The 20,767-nt window shown below is 40.2% G+C and overlaps 2 long non-coding RNA genes across 6 annotated transcripts; both read left to right on the top strand.

Annotated features, from left to right (window-relative positions):
• The first annotated feature begins 6,782 nt into the window (after positions 1 to 6,782).
• On the top strand, positions 6,783 to 8,668 carry LOC124646448. 2 transcript variants are annotated; one of them, XR_006986343.1, is made up of 4 exons: positions 6,783 to 7,085; positions 7,391 to 7,458; positions 7,531 to 7,577; positions 7,722 to 8,668. It is a non-coding gene; the product is annotated as an uncharacterized LOC124646448 (long non-coding RNA). The 2 variants fall into 2 exon arrangements; XR_006986342.1 differs by having other exon boundaries at positions 7,531 to 7,972; positions 8,060 to 8,668.
• A 1,028-nt stretch (positions 8,669 to 9,696) lies between these two features.
• LOC124708814 lies at positions 9,697 to 14,222 on the top strand. 4 transcript variants are annotated; one of them, XR_007005343.1, is made up of 9 exons: positions 9,697 to 9,781; positions 10,133 to 10,216; positions 10,315 to 10,400; positions 10,513 to 10,588; positions 10,797 to 10,876; positions 11,618 to 11,711; positions 12,053 to 12,238; positions 13,061 to 13,132; positions 13,884 to 14,222. It is a non-coding gene; the product is annotated as an uncharacterized LOC124708814 (long non-coding RNA). The 4 variants fall into 4 exon arrangements; XR_007005340.1 differs by having other exon boundaries at positions 10,793 to 10,876; XR_007005342.1 differs by having other exon boundaries at positions 10,793 to 10,876; positions 13,061 to 13,296.
• The last annotated feature ends 6,545 nt before the right edge of the window (positions 14,223 to 20,767 follow it).

Below are 20,767 nucleotides of genomic sequence, written 5' to 3'. Positions count from 1 at the left end.
CTCTCCGCCCTCATATCCACCTTGGGAGCTACTAGGAAAGTACCTAGGTGTTATAGGTGTCGTTTGTGGTTCTGGATGGTCAATACTAATAAAATCACCAGCTGAAAACTGGTGAGTGAACCTCACCCTCCATGGGTTCCTTTCCCTTCGACTCCTCCTTGGGCTCAGTGAATTCATCCAACATTGTGTCAATTGCCCCCGACGGATGTCGGTTCAACTGAAAAAACAATGTCAGTAGGTTTCGGCAGTTATCCATGTACTTAGCTGCTTCTGCAGGTTTTCGCTTTGCAAACTTAAAGTGGTTCAACATAGGATCATCCTCCTCCTCAATATGTGGAATATGTGCGAATTCGGAACCAATAAGCTCCTTAGTCTTATGTTCCCGTATATCTGTGATGGCTTTCATTATGGCTATGTGATAGGCTGTTCTTATGGTCCTAGCCTCTCCTGCTGGCATCACTGGACTCATTCCTAGGGATTCTGGTAGTTGTAATCCTACCATACACTTTCGCCAATACTGTACCATCGTAGTACATGTATTTCATTACTCGGATTTGGGGATCGCACCCAAATTCAAGTAACATTGCACGGAGAATGTCAGCAAGTCCTCCGTCATAATCGTTCAGAGTTGATTCCTTCACTTTCACGTTACATCCAGAACATGAACTGGCCATTTTAGGCTGTGAATAAGAAAGAATATAATATTAGTAATGATGCATCATAATAGTGATAATAAAGAATTATCGCACTAAAAGATATGATTATTTTATTCTCAAGTGAATATACACCATATTTTTAGAGAATTCTTTATTAATCCTATTTGACTCCTAACGTTCCGTCCCATTTACTAGGTTCCAACCTAAGGTCAAATCTTTTGCTCTGATACCAGCTGTGGTGACCCTGCATACCACTGGATGTTGTAGTATGCCAGTCGTTGATATAACATTCATGAAGTACCAATCCGCAAGTATTACATCCCTCAGAGTAGTACAACAGAACATAGCTGGTCCATAACTCATTCATTTATTATTACAAACCATATATACATATCATCTCGGAGTTCCTCCTGGGTCCAGTGAGGAATACTCCTGGGTTCGAGGTGAACCCAACTTAACTTACAATATAGCAGTCTTAGCAGGTCATACATCTTATTCTACTTGGAGCAGCTAAGTACTACGTGTTCACACTGCTCGATTACTACTACTAGTAGGGTACTCTATGCTTGTTCTCCCTCGGAACCGTTCCCGGCTCCGTAGACTATAAGATAGTCTACACCTTCTACACCTCCGGAGAGGTCCGGCTCTTCATAGCGTATGTCTTCTCGCTCCTTCTTGGTTGTCGATGTCCTCCTCAAGACGATTCGGGCAATCTAAGCAGTGGATTTAAGAGTGGTATGAGTACGAGCGTACTCAACAAGTTCATTATAGAAAAGATGTGTTTAATGCACTAGCTATGATATCGGACCGTAAAGTCTAATACCCATGCGAGTTTTGATAATCATTTCTTCAAGAGGTTGCTTTTATTTAGAAGAACTATGTCCGTCGGCCTTCACCGGTTTACTAGAACTTCATGGAGTTCCTTTCCGCAGCGTTCGCAGCTCCAAACCCGGAACAGGGAGTGACAGGTCACGATTCATTACACTCTGCAGAGGTGTGTTGCTTTACCCATAAGAGATCTTAACCTTGGTGCCAACCGGGCAGCTTTCCCGTCCACACTTCCGATGGTGTGAGGCCCGGTATAAGGTCCTAGCCAATTATATTCCTCCGCTACCTCGCACACCCACCCTTTGTTGAAATCCCCAACCCTGGGTCCTCGTCGGTGTACTTATACCACTTAAGGATGGCCCCCGACCACGACAACAGTTCTGGGCTCTACCATAAACTCCTTCGCCGGTAGATGCAACCCATCATAGACCGCATTACCGTGGGGAATTAGAAGGGATCCCCACCCTCCGGTTGTTCTCGCAAGATACAACTGCTACGGTAAGCGCATCCGTTGATGTACGAGAGGTGGAAATGCAACTGACTACTCCGTCCCACTCCAGATCTTATGGTTAACACGAGTTTTACGGCACAAGAATCACTGGACGACATTTGTTGTTTAATCCTAGATGGATATAAACCCATTGCAATGGAACCTCCACCATGTCAACACATTCCATGGTTCCATTGCCAACCACATAGTCATATTCATAGTTATGAAAGTAATACTTTTGCTTTTCATGCAGGAGTGATAAGTATAGTACTTTGCAAGTAATTTGGTAAAAATACTCAAATGACATGAGCAAGCGATGAACTTGCCTGAAGACTGCAAAGTGTTGCAGTTCGATGGAGTGGACCGACCCTTGTCCTCTCGTTGCTTGAAAAATAGCATCATTGTCCGATAAGGGCAATGGTTAAAGAGGCAATTATGCATGATTCAGCTTTTAGGGTATGTTTCCCCTTTCCCGATGCTTTATTATTTCATGTAAGAGGTAATTACTAAGAACAATTTAGGGATACTCTGTTTAGAGTAAAATACTACCTTGAAATGTTGTCAAGGTGTTTTTAAAGTCCAAAATTATTTATGGACTTATTTTTATCATAAAAATACAAGGTTTAACTTTTAATAATTAATTCCTTGCATTTAAATGTGACTCATTTTTAATTGTCTCAAAAATTCCAATTCATATTTTATTATGATAGAGAATTTTATTCTAAGTGGTTTACATATTTTTTACTTATTTTTTTAGAGCAATATTTATTTTATAAAATTCAGTGAAAGTTTTGAATTAAATGGGCATTTATGAAATGTCCAAAATGCCCTCGGGCCCACCAGTCAGTGGAGCCCAATGGGTTGGGTTAGACCCACTCGGGTCCAACCGACCCGTTCGGTCGCTCACACCGTTTCTCCCCGCGTCGCCTCTACGAACCCTAACCTCCCCGTGCGGCGGCGACTCGCGGTCGCCGCCGCCGTCTCGATTACCCTCGCTGCCTCCGGCCATCTCCGGCGACAAGATCGTGTGCGTTCGCCTCGCCTTTCGACGGCGCACAAGATCGTCCGCGTCGATCTGGATTTGGTGGCCTTCCTCGTTCGCCCCCAACCCGGCTGCGAGCTAGGGTTTGTGGTGCCCATGGCGATTCGGCGCTCGCCGGCGTCCCTGGCGAGGTGGTGACGCTGTCTGCCTCGCTCGGTGTCGTCGGAGCGCTTGCGCTCGGTGATGCTTGGCTTGGTCGTGGTCGGCGTTGCTGTGGCCGAGCGGTGCGCCGTGCCGCCATGGTGACGTCGTGGTCTTGCTCCGGGTATGCCCCTCTCTCTATTCCTTTCTTCTCCTTCTTCGTCTAGCTTGTGTTGTGGTCGCTCCTCCTCATGGAGAGGCCATGTCGTCTTCTTGCCTTCGCTCTATCGGCTCTGCTTGCTTTGCTTGCTATTGTTGTGTGCCTACGGCTGCTGCTCGTCGCTTGCTTGCCATGCTACGCCTAGCTCTATTGTTGTGCTTGTACTTGGTGCTCTCCTTTCTCCGGTTTATGCTCGTGTGCTTGCTATTATTCTTCGTTGTAACTCATGTGTATTTGCTCATGAGCATCTTGTAATGCTCATGGCACGCTAGGTTGCTCCTGTTATGCTTACGGTCATGCTACAATTTATTCAATTGCTTGCTGGTGGCTCGCAGTTGTTGCTATGGCTTAATTATATGTGTGTGCCATCCATATATGTATTCCTGGTTTGATTACTTGAGTAATCATTGCTTGAGCAAGGTCAGTGATGTGTGCTATTCTTGTCTAGCTTGATCGAGTGGTACATCATGTATTTGATGTGCTTCTGGATACAATTATAAATCATTCATTTGATTATCTGTGATGCAACTATTAATGAATTGTGGCTATTTAATTTATATGATTCATGGATTGGTGCTAGGTTGGGCTCTAGCATGTACTTGCATGCTCTGTTAAGCCATGATGATCATGTGATCATCAGTTGCTTGGTGGTTGTTGGTTTTGCTTACTGCTCGTGCCTTGTGGTGATGCTCTCTCGTATCTTTGTAGCTCCTCACCACGTGCTTGAGTGATCTGCTAATGCTTAATTAAGCATATACTAATGCTTGCAGTGATCCTTGGGCTCATTTGCAAGAGTTCTAGTTACTGGTTGCTTGTGTAATTCATTTATCTGAATAAGTTATCATGATTTAATGGATAAATGAGATGAACTGCTTGCAGTAATGAATCTAATGATTAATTTACTTGAGCTAGAGGGATGCCAACCCTTTGTTGGGGACCCTAGCCCTTCTTTGAACCCATTTGGGTGATGATAAGTGTGCATGACTTGGTGGTTTGGATGATTGTGTGGTTGAGGTGGCCCAACAGCAATACCTTGCTGTTTTGGTAGCTCCCACCTCTGGTGGCTTGTTGTGAATGGATAAATGCTTACTGGTTGATCATACTTGGCCGCGGTAGCTTTTGATGTTGAGAAATACTTGCGAAACATATATTTACGCATATCCGATGGTGTAGCTAGGTTGTTAGGTGCTAGGTGACTTTGGTTGGCTAAATAAGATCAAATCCTTCTTGGATTTCCTTGGTTGTGTCACTTGTGTTGACACAACCAGTGTTCCCTTGGATGAATTCTTGCTGGCTACTCCCAGGTTTTGTTTGCACCAAATGGCTAGTAGCCAAATGATGATACAAACAGGGTATCTCAGCCCTGTTGGCTTGTGTGGCTGATGCATATGTTGTATTAGTATGAGCAAAACATTGATTGCTCATGATTCTTGGGTATACCTCACTCCAGCTCCTAGAAAGTGTGCTGATGTAGAGGTTTTGCTTCTGCTGGATGGTTTCTGTGCTTGCCCTGCTCCTCATACCGGCTTGTGATATTACTTCTGGTGATTTGCTCAACAGCACAGTTTCTGTTGGAACTGTTCTGGATGGTTTGGTGAATTTGGATGGATGGAAGAGTTTTGGTGTTCTTCCTGTTCTTCCTGTTCTAAGGCTTTGGCTACCCTTGGAGAATCTGTCGATGGATTTTCTAGGGTTTGGCTATGAAAAGTTTATATACTGTCTCCCTTTGCTCCCCTGGTCGACAACTCTCCATTTCCTGGGTACTTCACCCCTGGTTGTGTGTGTGCTGTGAGACATGCAGCACACCCTGTGAGCTGCCTGTGTGTTTCACAGGTTGGGACTTGGTCCATGGCTTGGCTCTCCCGGCAGTGTTGAGATTATCCTCTCAATTCACTTGATTTGCTAACCTACCAAGTGGTTTTACCACTTGGCCTAATGATATTTCTTGTCTTTGCCGTTTAATATGCAGGTTTTTAAGAAGATCATCAAGAAATTCTTCATCAAGGGTTGATCAAGAATTCTTGAAGAATTTAATTATTAGTTTAGCCATTTGCATATCTTTGTAATTTTCATTTTATTTTTCATTATTTAATTTCTGTAAAGTGTTGTAATATTCATAATTCAATTTGGGATATTGTAAATTGACAATGTATCTTGTGTGGTTATCAATAAAGCTCAAGTTTTCCTTAATGAGCCTTAATGACTTATCTCAATTTGAATTATGGTATATATAATTAATGTTTGAATTTAAAATTCAAACTCAACTTGTTTGAATTCAATCATGCAACTTAAGTTGAGAGGTAGATTGTCCCCCTCTCTTCTCGAAAACCCTAGTTGAGTTTAGATAGGTTCAAGTCAGGCCCGACCCTGAGGGGGGGCGGGAGGGGCGGCTGCCCTGGGCCCCCGAGACCAAGGGGGCCCCATCTAGGTATGGCATATGCATTCGTTCGGAGAGAAGAGCGCCATTAGAGGCAGTTCTGGAGCTTTTCCTTGCTTGTGTTACATACAGACGAAGGAGTAACGTACCGAATCGTTACATCTTTCTCGTGGGCTTATTCTTGGTCCTTTTTTCTTTAGCTAACTTAGGCCCTTTTCTCCTTTTTTGGTTTTGCTACGTGGTGATTAACTGAGGTCTGGCCATTCTGCTAAAAAAAGGAAAGTGGGGGCGAGGTCTTCAGAATTTTCCATGGACCATGGCCACAAACTGGTCTAGGATTAAAGAATACGACATAAACAAGGTTTTCATGTTTTAATTTTCCCCTAAAAATAATTTAGTTCCATCTTGTGTCAATTTTCCTGACTATTGTAGTGCGGGAACAAGCTCAACACTACTGCCATAAACGCAACCAAAATGCAACGCGTACAATCAGAGGCATTGTGCAAGGCAAATTATAGACAAGGGAGTGTCGTTCATGCCAGGGCAACAAAACATAGCCAGACAACTAGAACAATATCTATTCTAAACGCACCCAAAAAAAGTCATATAGTAGTTTGGAGGAAAATAAAATGTGCAAAGGTCATGGTAGTGGGATACAAGTCTAATTCTTCATTTGTTATGTGACATGTGCCACACAGTTCAACCGTTCCGAAGACAGCCCTATCACTCATGTATCTAACGTTGTATATGATGCCCCCCATAGGGGGCCTCACAGCGATTTGAGCTTCTCGACCGTCGGATCAACCCATCTGTTCATCTCAGCCGTTTATTTCGGACAGTCCTTACCGTTCCTCCTACTAGATAATCCCATGCGACAGCCGTTTCTTACCCGTCTCTGGCTGCACATGGGTCCCACTGTTGGTCGGTCCCGCACGTCGGTGACTGCGGGTGGGATTTCGCTCGGTCGGCCGCGCCGTCAGCCCGTGGAAAGATCTCCACCCGCACCCGTGAGAGACAAAACCAGCCCCCGGTACTGAAACCCTAGCGTCAATCGCGCTCCCCCGAATCCCTCGCAGCCGCCACCGTCCGCCATCGCCTCCATCCTCCTCGCGCGCCCCCAGCCTCGCCACCACCAATCCCCGCAGCCGTCGTCCGCCCCCTCCTTCCACGCCACGAGCTCCTCCTACTCCATCCCAGAGCGCCCCTTCCCATCCTGCCCATTCCCTCGCGAGTAGCAGCAGCGCCGGCGGCTAATGCAGGAGAGAGAAGGAGGCATCACCAAGGATCCAGGCTGATGCGGAGAGAGAGAGGAGGCGGCGTCGTCAAGGAGCGGCTCGAGATCGGCATCCTCTAGACCCATCTCTGCACCTCAACTCCCAAGCCAATTTCAGGTACGAACCCCTATTTTTCTCTTGATTTGTCTCCTCTCGTGGAGAGGGGCCGCAGCTGGCTGGATGGCCGCCGGATGATCGGCTGGTGGCCGGCCGGAGCAGGATAGGCCGCCGCTCGCATATAGCTGCCGCCTGTAGTGTGTTGCCGCTATTGAGCTTCATCCTCCTTGCACATCTCCTACTAGCAGGAGCAGCATAGTCCACCACCGCTCGCACAGCTGCCGCTCGCCGTGTGTCGCCGTACGCCCTGCACATCTCCTATCATTTGAAGATTTTTCACGTCTTAATGTTTTCTCATGAGTCAGACAGGAGGATTTTAAGATTTGCTGGTGATTGGCCATCTCCACTTGGAAAACACTATTTGAAGAGAGAGGTGTGCAATTGTTTCTACAGATTTGTCCAATTCTATCTTTGTTTGTTTATTTCGTTTTATTTATGCCTACAGGTTATTTCATGAAAGCAAAAGCGGGATGGAGGGGAAGATTGACCTATGTGATATTCATTCCCCTCGATTAATTTTATTTTCTGAAAATTGGCTCAAACTATCTGACTTACATGTACACTATATTGCCTCTTGATTTTGTGACTTTTCTATGCAAGCTATTATTGTCTAAACAGATGCGTTATTTATGCTAGGCTTTTTGAGACAATCGTCAATGGGAGAAGCTGCTAATGAATTCCTTTATAGTGCTTTGGACGTGAACTCATGGTGGTGATTGATTTCAAATGAAAATTTTCAAGCTGAAATTAAGTACACAAGCAGCTAAATTTTGTTTCCATGATTTTATTGTACTTCTCTGATATTTTTTTCATGATTGCCGATTGCAGCTTCGACTGTCATAAAAATTACGATGCTCTTCCCAGGGTTCTTGCAATCTTCACTTTCAGTAGGAAATACTATGGTTGCTTGCCATGCCAAGAAAATGTAGTTATGACTTGTGAGGTAAATTTAATCTTAGTACATGCATGTGCAGGCTTGAGTTGTTAGCCTTCAAAATTCTTGGAATAAGAAAAAAAAAGGCTCTCCCTGGAGATAGCTGCAATTGAGGTACCTTGGGTACATAAGCTCATTTATTTTCATTGGCTGGTATTTCTAATTTTTTTAACTTCTACTGCATAGTAAAATAATCATATAGGTGCCATGCTTCTTTGCGTTATTTGTGACCAAAAATAATCTAAATCTATATCCTTTAAAGTTGTTTTGGGTCAGCCATATCTTTGATTGTATTACTGCTCACCTTGGTCAATTTAATTCCAGCGGTTTGAGAAGGAGAAGGATCTTCTAAACAATAGGTGTAGTAAAAATGGAGTCTACGGTTAAGCTAAACTAATACCCTTGCTGGACATTGACTAGCTATGTTGTTGACGAGTATAACAAATTTCCAGGGTACAAGATTCAAGCCGAAATATTACAAGATTCCAGGGCAGTTGTTGCTAGCTTATAAACTGGTTTTTCTAGCAATTTAGAATAATTAAATTATGGCACCTTGGTATCTAATAAACTGCATGGCTGGGGTGAGTGGAAAATATGTGGTATGTTCATTTCTTTACCAAGATTATACATGACATCATTTACATGTAGTTTAAGCTGCTGTCGGTTAACTTTAGTGATGTTGATATTGCATGAGGCGGAGCTTGGATGCGTAGATTTGAATTGGTGCTTGACGGTCGATGTAGCGAGACATGGTGATCAAGCTCTATAGTAAAATGCTATTCTATGTTTGTGCGTGCCAGGAACTATAGCATCTGCTGAGATCCGTGGGCTGAGCTATGAATTGGGTCCCCTCGGTTCGATGCAAGCTCGTGGTAGTTTAGTGTTGAATTTTCTATAGTCTTGAGTTAGACAGATGTGCTATTTGTTGTGTTTGATCGGGCAAATGATGATGGCGAATCTAAAGCTCCGGAAGCAGGCGCTGTTGCGGCCCGGTCTACCTCTTCGGGCATGGCCACAGCCATGGGCACCACTAGCGCACATTGTCCGAGAGTGTCATCGAGGAGCAGCCGTTGTGGCTCGATGACCTACTCAACGAGCAATTGTATTTTGAAAATTATCCCCTTAATAATACAAGCTGGGAACAAATGTCATCTTCCTTATTTGCTTTTCCATATTGCTTGCTGGATTATTTTCTAATGAATATTTTAGAAATTATATCTCGCGGCATGGTGCTCATATCTATAAATTTTGTGTCGGGAGCATACAAGGGAGATAAGATCACCTAATGGCTAATGCCCTCCAACAACTAATGGAGAAGCTTACAACCCTTGGATTTGGAAAACGACAAGGTACTCATGCAATGCTTACTGTCCATGTGCATATCATCGGTGTAATGTTACCATGTATATTGATGTTTTGAGGAAATGAAGACTTGGGTTTCCTACAAATTGTCGGGTCAAGTTTAGATTTGCTAATGCACATGTTGACATGAAAGTTGAAATATATGTGGAGATTTATTAATATTAATCTGCTGCATAGTTAGAGGTTCATCTGGTATGGGCAATAGTTTGCCTGACGAGTGTAACATTGGCTTTGAATTGTTAGTCCGTTAGGCCCTTCCGTCATCCCATCCCCTACAAGCTCTTGACCTCTGTGTGGTGGTGTCCAGGGAGAAGCGAGCTCAACAGCAGCTGCAGGAGCGGGAGCTACTGCTGGCCAGCAGCGCATGGTCATGCCCCTCCGCCTCTACTTTGTCTGGCAGGTACATGCTCTCTCTCTCTCTCACACACACCATAAACTAATAGAACTGCAGAAGCTGGCATTTATACCAGTTGGAAAATGGTACTCGCTTAATAGCAGCAAAATCACTTTTTGACTTTTCTGACTATCAACATGTCACCTTTTGCTTTCGAACTTCCAAGTCTGTATCTTCCATTTGTCTCCGTTCTTAGAGAAATTGGAATGCATGAAAGTCTTACAAACTCTTAGGCAAAGGTGCTTCTTCTAGATATCCAAAAAGCATGTGGTTACCAGCAATTAAAGAAGAGAGATTTATACTTCTATTCTTTTTATTAACAATAAACTTGTTGCTCTTTTTGTATGGTTCAACTAGGCAGGAGGCACCAGAAAGTTTAAGCAAAAAAAAAGTGCCCGTGACTTATCAATGTCTTGGCCGACGAGGGCGCCGAGAATATGTGTGAGCAATTATCTTTCAAAGTTTTTGTGTGCTGAGTAGTCTGACATATTGATGTAATTGTCATATTTCTTTAATTGCAATATCTTTGTGATATGTAGTTTTGGTCTGCTAGAGAATTTGCCTCTTCAAATGTTGTGTAAACCTTTTTGGATGAGGGAATATTTTTTTAGAATGTGCACATAAGGTATTCATCCTCTCTTTATATTCTCTACATCAGTGCAATTATGCTAGACCTTTCAGATCATAATGCGGTGCAGACTCATAATAGAAATTTGTTTTTTGATTTTGAATTATAGGTACTTCTCAGAGAACATTTAAGGATGGAGATTTATGCCCATTTTGATGGGAAAGGTGCTTCCATGGACTTCTTAGGTAATGAAGAATTGAACATTGAATTCCCAGTGATGTTTGGTTATAAATCCTAGAGCTATATTTGATGTATTGATATCTATATATATATCATTAGTAAATTATTACCCGTTCTTTAGCTTATTCTTGCCGCTTTACTATACGTTCGCTTTGTGTATCCTTGTATTTGAGAAGTTTGACTGTGTGATGGTGTTACATTATTGGTAGGAAGACGGGGATTGTGAGGAGAGACCGAGACAGATGAGAGCTGGGTAGAGAAATGGCGAGGGACGAAATGCCACGATCTGCAACGTAATTCTTTTGTAAAATTGGAAATTTTATATGTGATCTCCCTGCCAAGCCTATTGAGACATTTTTATTTTACTAAATGCTAATTTTCAAGAATTATAGGAGATTCTTTCCTCTTAATGTTTTGATTTATCCCCCATCATTTGGAAATATTAGTTAAACTGGATGGTGATACTGTGCTTATACAACCTGCACTTTCTTTTTCTTTTATAAATCATGTGAAAACAATCAGACTCCCATAATAAATCCAGTAGAAGAATTTCTAATGTTTTTTAAAAGAATTATGCAACGTGTTAAAAAAGAGACATCCAGGGCAGTCGCTTTCCGCGGAATTGTTTGGTAAAATATGTTAATGCTGCAATGATAATAGATTTCCTTCATCTAAATGGATAGTTTATTGTACCCCTAGAAATATTACCTGGGAGAGGAATACCTATGTGTGGAACGCATGATCTTAATGCAGTAAAATAAAGCAAACAATCCAAAATAATGCATTTGTGCTTTTCTCTATGTTTCCTTGGCATTTACTGGAAATCATATACGTGATTAAATTGAGAGTATTAGTTTATCTGTTAGCTTTGGTAATATTTAATGTCCACTTCTAACAACATTGGCAAACCTGTTAAAAATCGGATCTGATAGCAAAGCAGTGTAGCAAGGCAATTTTATGACATCTCAGTGCTTCCATTCAACACCGTGTGTTATTGCCATGTTTGGAATTAACTCTATATTGTTTCCCTGTAGCTGCTAACCATTGTGGCTAAGGACGAAGGGGAATCATGTTATGTCTATCTTAAAATAAGTTCGAGGAATAAACCTTATAATGGGCCATGGAAAGGTTTGTTTTTTACAATGTGATTCCTGGCATTTCTTCTATGTACGCTTCAAAATTCCATTAATAATACTTTTTCCCCAATAAGTGGGAGCTCACTTTGTGAACCCTTAGTAGAAAGAAAACTTGCGTCAAGTAGAAGAGAACCCAAAATTGAGTGCCAGTACAGTTGTTATTGAACACTCCCTCCAGTCATTTAGCTACAATGTGTGACTTTCCTGTGCAAGCTATCGTTGGTAAAATATATGAGACAAATTCCAGAAAAAGATAATTTGTTCTGTATTGTTGGAGACATGCATCACATATTGGTTGTAAGATTTAAATTCAACATTCTGAGCTTTTTACAGATTCATCAAGAAATGAGAGAAGTGACTGAGACGAGAAAAGATGACATCGAATTACACGCACCGAACGTCCGGACCATGTGTCCGATGGCTTGATTATGATGTCTTCATTGTAGGGATTTCCTATTCATGTATTATTCAAAGTCAAGCTTAGTGAATTGCACTAGTGCACATGTGTTTCTGAAGCAGGTAAATGAATTTTACTTAGTCTACATATTTCAGCTTGTCGCACTGAATCTTTTAGTGGTATATGATGCTGGAACAAATAATGAAGTGGTAATATGCACATTCATATGACAATTTGTTTAGCTCAAAATAATTAAGGGTTAATAAGGTGATAGTCTAATAGAACTAGAATGGTTTGGCATAGCAAGAATTGAACTTTGTTGTATAGGGCTTCCTATCATTGTTATGGAATTTCATATGTCTACGAATTTAATAGCCTGAATTTAATTTAGAATAGATAAAAAGGTGGAAGAGGAGGTGTCATTTATACGTCACTTAGAGAAAGGAAAGTACCGCAGTCGGAAACTTTTTTCTATGCCTAGCCTTTATTCATTTCAGCCATTCCCCCCTCTTATCGTCTAGGTTATGCTTGCAGAAAGTGAAACTTTTGTATTCACAACAGAGGATGGTTATGCATGCTCAACAGTCTGTGTTGACACAGCCTTAGTGCATATATCTATTGGTTTGGAGGTTCTCACATGTGTTTTTCTTATCTCGCCTCTCTTGAAACAGTTCATATCACACTTCACACCCAAATAACTTACCGAGTACCATTAGTAGTATCAACTTGTGCTCGGGTCCATCCAACACACATATTGCCACTCTAGGTTCTGTTCTGTGGATTACTTAATTTTTTGTCAGAACAAATAGAGTGATGGTCTTTGCTATATGTCAGCATTTCCATTTGCCTTTTGCATAGTATTTTTTTATGATGCTCCTCATTTGTTTACCTAGATCCTTCTGCCCAATTATTAAATCCCTCGATTGTTTTTTTGTTCCTTTCAGGGTTATACCTAGAATTAAAGACTAAGGAAGCTTGTCTTAATTGGTGTCATGGAGATGTCATGGAGAGAATGGGTATGTTCAGAACTTACAGTAGTGATGACCTTTGTTGGTGGCTTCAGATCTGTGGTATCATATTTATTGTGAATATCAATTTTGCACTGATCATGACCAAGTAGAACAGAGATAAATGTCTCATAAAAACTTCACATGAGATATTTAGGCTGGTGTCGGTTCAGGTATTATAGTTTACCCATTTGAATATACAATATTGTGGGAATTTTCATTTAGTTTCTCTTTTTTCTATAAACAATGCACCACTTTGAACCTCTGTTGTATACGATTCATTTTGAGGAATTCTGAGTCATATTTTCATTATACTTACTATTGTTTATCAACTAGAAAAGAAGGATCTCCCAATGTAGTAACGAATACCAAACATGGGATACTTGCCATGTCCGTGCTCAATATAAAGCAGCTTCCCTGGACAATGATGCTCTTGTCCTACTACCATGGAAATACTGATATGCTAAGCACTGCCCTTTAACCATAATTATGGGTCTTAAATATTGACCACAAAGAAACAACATTTTAATGATTGATTGCTTCAGTGCCTATTTTCTAGAGATTTTTCATGTTATCTTGCATATTTTTTTCTTATTTGTGAGTGTTGTGATCAGCAAGGACTTCATTGGGCTTATTCGAAGATCTTATCTACTTTTACTCACCTGCTTCGTCTTACGATTTTTTTATTGCCTAAATAAAATTCATAGGCCTCTCAATTTGATATGTGCTCACTCTAATTGCATACCTTCATGCCTTGCAGCTATGGCTTCATGTGATCAGTTGTGTTTACTTCAGATTTGCATCTTTAGACAGAGCCCTTTTCTGAAATTATGCTATTCTGGATTTCTAGCAGAAGAAAAACAAATGGTGCTTGCCTTTTCCCAACAAAGGCCTCTTTCCAGAATTTTCTCATTCCTATGGACCATCGGTTCATGGTTGTAGCTTAGTCACCTAGCAAAGTGCTATCTAATAGGCAGTTATGAACTTATTGCATTTTGTACTTGTGAGAATTATATTGTGATTTCCGTCATGCAAACCTTACTCGTGTATGCATTTGGTTCCACTATACCGCCCAATGCTTAGTCAGTGTTCAACTTCACGAGATAATGACTTTGAACTGGGTCATTCAAATTTACATATATTAGCATTTTTCACCTAATTTTTATTGTTGTTATACAATGTGTAAATCAGCTGGAATTCCACGGGGTCGTGCGCCAAGGCGCACATCTAAATCTAGTCTAAGCTAAGAGGCGTGGGGGTCGAGTCGCCTAGAGGAGACCTCACTGCTTCCGCAAGCATCTTCTCTAATATGCCACTATGAGAGACACAACTCCAGCGAGTTTGCATCTATGTGTGTAAGAAAAATTAACATAATGTTTAAAAATTATCTAATATCAACATCGTTTTCAATTGCATTATTTCATGCCTTAACATTTTTTATATAAAAATAAATCAATTCCTAATATGATGTTCATATTAAGGGGTCCATAATCTAGTTTCGCCCCAGGCCTCCGAAATCCTAGGACCGGCCCTGGTTCAAGTTTATCGCACTCTCGAAACCCTAACCCTAAGTGGTGTCGAGAGAGAAACTTGTCCCCCTAAGATGCAAGTTTTTATAAAAGCGCGAAATTTCCCCAGATTTTACAATGCAATGCACATCCCTTTCTAATTTCTACCCCACGATCGTCTCTAAACCTGGGATATTACAGATGGCGGACAGGACGGAACTTTTCGTGGATGAAGGCTCGGGTGTTTCGGTTTTTCCCGAGATCGTGAATAAATAGGCGGAAGGGCAAGGTCAGTGGAGCCCAGGGGGCCCACACCACCCCTTGGCGCGGCCAGGGCCTAGGCCGCGCCAAGGCATGGTCTGGCCGCCCTGTGGCTCCCCTTCGTCTCTCCTCTGGACTCCGTCTTTGTTACATTAAAATATTAACTTTGCCTTTGTTTCGTTTAATTTCGAGAATATTTCCTGTACAAATTTTCTGAAATACAAAACAATAGAAAACAAGGAACTAGCACTGTGGCATCTTGTCATTAGGTTAGTGCCGGAAAATATATAAAAGTGCAACGAAGTGTAAACAAAACATATATAAATTGGGGTAAAACAAGCATGGAGCATAAAAAATTATAGATACGTTTGCAACGTATCGGCATCCCCAAGCGCAACTCCTGCTCGTCCTCGAGTAGGTAAGTGATAACAAAATAATTTTTGAGGTGACATGCAACCAACACAATCTTGATCAAGTTATTGTAAAAGCATTGTGAGCTGGGATCAAACTACTCTATACATAGACACGATAGACATAATTCTAACAATAGAACTTAGCAACTATGTTACAACATGAGAAGTAACTCAAACAAAGGATCATGAATAATTATGCACTGAAAGCAACTGTTTGTTTATGAGTATAAAGAAAATATAGCAAAGTGGTACTTAGCTTGTCCTTTATGAATTAGCAAAACATAAATGCCAGGACACCTTTAAAGTTCAAAGGGTGACTAGATACAAGTAATTTGAGAACAAGCAATAGCATAATCATGAATCAATCAATAATAAATTTTGGGACTATGCACATTATACTCAGAATGACAACTATGCTCTCTTAATTGATGCATAAAGCAAGAAGATGAAGACTCAACATAAAAATAAAAGAAATACCCTTCAAAAAAGGAAGCAAGATTAACAAGTTTTATGAACCTTCGAAAAAGTATGGTACTCATTAGTTTTGAGCTCTCATTACCCCTATCATAAGCATCTTGAATGGTTAAAGTAAATGTGAGGGAAAATATGAGTTATATGCTTGACAAATCACAAGTCAAAAATCTCATGCCCCTTCAATACGAGTACCTAAACCTCATGCTACTCAAATAAGTTCTTGTCATTGTAAGCATACATGTATCCTTGAGAACGCCAACGGGGTACCTCCTGCCCCATGATATAGGAGCATTACCATACCAAAATGACAAGACAAACAGACAATACGCACCTCGACAATCCTTTTATTTACTGTGGGCATAGCTTTTTATTGAAGATGTGTCATAGAATGCTCACTATGGTTCGCTGTAAATTTCCACCATGAATGATGCATGGCTTAAGTTGGCTGCCCAGGCGTTTCTCTAACACATATACAAACTCCATGGACTTACAAGTTTCCATTTTATTTCACACCGCTAGGCATCTATAAAGAAAAGAACATGATATCAACTAAATAGTAATAAGTGCAATGTTGAAAGCGTGCCCCATGAAAGCATGATTGTGCTAAATCTCAACTCGTAATTTGCAAGCATATAATAAGATAATCACAATGGTTCAGGTTTATTAAGTGCAAGAAAGGAAATGTGCCATCAAGTTCGTTAGAGCTTTCCTAACTAGTTTTCTCACGACAAGATTTAATTTGGAAGATAGATAAAAACATGATGAATATACTTGGATAGCAATGATGCTAGTAGATAGATATGGTGGACACTTTTGGGCAACTTTGGTTTTTGGTGGTTGGATCGACGAGTAGAGCTCATACTCAGTACATGCGAAGGATAACAAAAGACTGAGAGCGACCAACTAAGAGAGCAATAATGGCCATAATCATGCATAGGGACAAAATATTATTAATCAAATCATAAAGTAATACTACAAGTCAAAAACTAAATGATCATAGAGGTTTTAATTAACTAGTTGTATTCATAACATGATGTAAACATATGCCAAGTCAACCCAATAAAGCATCAAAGGAGAATACCATAATATTATGCTTTGTATGATGGAAACAAAACATGATTCTTTCAATGGCACATTATGCACTCTGAGCTATTTGAGACAAGTCATGCTACAACAATAACTACCAAGCTTATAATAAGAATAGCATCCAATATGACATGTCAAAGTCTATGCCACAGTCTAGACAAGTTCTCTTTTGCATCACTATCAACATGAAACATTTTACTCGTCTCCAACACCAATCAACTTATTTGAAACAACTCACATAGATAATAATCAATAAATATCAGAGAGCTAATAATACATAAATAAATAAAAATAACAAGCTTTGAACAAAATAAGAATATAAAACCAAAATGTAGTACTAGCAAACTAGAACACCCGCAGAATAATAAGAGCGAAAACTAGAGTGTTATATGCAATTAAAATGGAGTGTGTCATTATCCAAAACAAATATGTTGGGATCCAACCATATTCTACATCAAACAAAACAAAAAAAAAACTAAAACATATAAAAACGCTTCAAGAACAACACATAGCATATGAAGCAATAAAAATATAGCGTATAGAAAAATAACCTGATGCTTTGTTGATGAAGAGGGGATACCTTGGGCATCCCCAAGTTTTGACACTTGTACATCTTGGATATTTCTTGGGGTGGCATGGGCATCCTCAAGCTTGAACTTTTGCCCATAGTTCATCTTATTACATCATTTTTCTCTCCCTACACCTGAAAACTTCCTTCATACAAAAGTTCACACAATTCTTATTAGCAGCATTAGTGCAATCAAAATAATAAATTCACTTGGGTTCAATTCTAACATATATAAAACAGCTATTAAAACATTAGCTACTTTAGAAACTTTTTCAAAAAGCTCTTTCCTCGAAAGAACTCAAAAACAAAGAGAATAAGAAGCAAATGCAAATAGTGGCAGAAATCTGTCAAAACAGAACAACAGGTAAAGATCGATTTTTTTTGAAAATCTTATGTTTCTCATATCGCAAAGTGTTAAACTAACTAAAGTTAGATAATAACCTGGGGCATATGCTCGAAAATTGGCAGCTCAAAATTACGTTTTGGTTGGGAATACGAATTTTTATGGTGACAACACATAATTTGTTTCAGGACAGCAACTTCCCCAAATCTTACTTTCTTCCTATTAGAGACTATTCTTGGCACAAAAACGAAATAAAAATGATAAGGAGAGGTTATTACAGAGGTAATATAATAACCTCCAAGTCTCAACAAAAAATTACAAAAATAAACATGGGTTATCTTCCAAGAGTGATTTTCTTTAACACATTTCATCTAGGCGCAGAAAAAGAGCCAGCATCAAGTATTTTCAAGTGAAGAAGCATCAAGATCAATCACTTCTTCTAAAACACAACTTGTCAAAATAGTCACTTTAGATACCCCTGGAGATGATTCAGCTAGTAAACCACTCTTAGTTGTACCAAAAGTTTTATCAATTTTAAATATATTATGGGGTTTTAGTTTAGGTGCCTTGGGAACATACATAGATTTTTGCTTTTTTCCCACAAAAGGTTTCTCCTTCTTAAACCTAAGAGAATAAAAAGTTGAACTTAAAGTTTCCATAGAATCCTCTAGTTTACCAATCCTAAGGTTTATATTATCATGGGTATTGCTAGCCTCTAAGATAGTGATTCTTTTGTTGATACTTTCTATTGATTCATTAATTGGGCTAGCATTATCAAAGAAATTTGGCAAACTTTTCTCTAAAGAGCTCAGTATTTCTACAACATCTTCCAAAGTGATCTCTGTTTTAACAACATTAGTAGGTGGTATTCCTACTAAGGTTTCAATTAAATTGCAGACCTTCAAAGCAGGAGTACCCCGAAAATTACCCCCCGTGAGAGTATCCAAAACATACCTATTCCAGCTAGATATGCCAACATATTTTTTTTTTTAAGAAGGATCATGGTAGAATATTTTTTAGTACATCTATAATGAACATCACTTATTATATACCAAGCATCTTTCAAACATTCTCCTCTTGTTGCTTAAAAGAACGAACCTCAACTTTAGGAATACTCATTTTAGCAAAATTAAACAGAGCAATAGAAATAAAAGCTATAATAGAAACTATTTTTATGTATTCTTGATATAATAAAGCAAACAAGACAAAGTAAAATAAACTAAGCAAAACTATAACAAAGTAAAGAGATTGGAGATGAGAGACTCCCCTTGCAGAAATCCTCTTTCTCCCCGGCAACGACGCCAGAAAAAGAGCTTGATGAACGCAAATTGCATACCGTTGGGAAACCCCAAGAGGAAGGTATGGTGAGCACATTAGCAAAGTTTTCCCTCAGTAAGAAACCAAGGTTTAATCGATCAGTAGGAGAAAGACGTGACTTCTGAAGGTGTTGCTAGCTGACCTGTGGCAGGGCGCACTACCGGCGTCAGCAACAAAGTGGAACCTGCACACAACACAACCAAAATACTTTGCCCCAACTTACAGTGAGGTTGTCAATCTCACCAAGAGATATTTGTTTGCAATGAAATTAAAGAGAACAGTGCTTGCAGTAAGTAAACAGAACAGGATGATTGTATCCGTGTAAAAGAAAGGACCGGGATCCACAGTTCACTAGAGGTGTCTCTCCATAAAGTAACATGTTGGGTGAACAAATTACAGCTGGGCAATTGACAGAATAAAGACCATACATGATAAGATGATTACTATGAGATTCGTTTGGGTATTACAACATAATACATAGACCGTAATCCAACCGCGTCTATGACTAATAATCCACCTTCCGGTTATCGTCCGAACCCCTTCCAGTATTAAGTTGCAAGCAAAAAATTATCGCATTAAGCAATGTGTGTAAAGTAAATAATAGAATTACCCTTAGATAAAATATTGTTGTTTTCTCCCTAGTAGCAACCACACATCTACAATCTTAGAAGTTATTGCCACTCTTCTAGAAAACTAGAGGCATGAACCCACTATCGAGCATAAATACTCCCTCTTGGCTAGAGCAACTACTAGCAACGGAGAGCATGCAAGATCATAAATAACATATGACAAGTATATAATCGATCTCAACATAGTATTCAATTTTCTTCGGATCCCAGCAAACACAACATATAGCATTACATAAAGATGATCTTGATCACGATAGGCATCTCACAAGATCTAAACATGAGGCACAAATTGGATAAGACAATCATCTAGCTACTGCTATGGACCCGTATTCCAGGGATAAACTACTCACACATCACTTCGGAGGCGGACATGGCGATGTAGAGGCCTCCGGTGATGATCTCCCCCTCCGGCAGGGTGCTGGAAGAGCTTCAGAACCCTCCCGAGCTAGGGTCTGCGATGGCGGCCACGACAGAACTTTTCGTGGATTGAGGCTCGGGTGTTTCAGGTCTGATCCAAAAGTCCACGATGCTTCTTTCGGAGAAAAATTGACTCCCTAGAAATTCTAGCTCAATTTTACTCCGTATAGGTCTCTGAAAATGAAAAAAACACAAAACAGGGTTTTCTAGTTCTGTAGAGTTATAACTCAAATAAAGGGGATCATTGCTAAATCCCCATAAATAATATAAAATATGGTAATAACATCATATATGTTGCAAATATGTGGGAGTAGATGTTAATAAAGTGCAAAGTTCATTTATGTATTTTACATGCATCACATACCCTAAAGTACCAGATAATAACTGAACATGAGTCTTACTTATTTGAGTTTCGAGAATACAAAGAATAGAAGGGGCTAACTTTCTGACAAAGTCATGAAGCTCACGGACGGTCGAGGCATTTCCCGCTCGCCGGCAGTTCAGGCTCATGAGACTCATTGGTCCTGACGGTACTCCCTAAGGGAAACATGTTTCGGATGTCACCAACAATTCCTTGATTGGTGCCATCAACAGCTACAATGAGTGCAACCTGCTTCCTATTCGGATC

Source organism: Lolium rigidum, chromosome 4, assembly GCF_022539505.1.
Source record: "Lolium rigidum isolate FL_2022 chromosome 4, APGP_CSIRO_Lrig_0.1, whole genome shotgun sequence".
Classification (NCBI taxonomy): Eukaryota; Viridiplantae; Streptophyta; class Magnoliopsida; order Poales; family Poaceae; genus Lolium; species Lolium rigidum.
The sequence above is the reverse complement of the archived record's forward strand: the minus strand, read 5'-3'. Positions and strand labels throughout refer to the sequence as shown.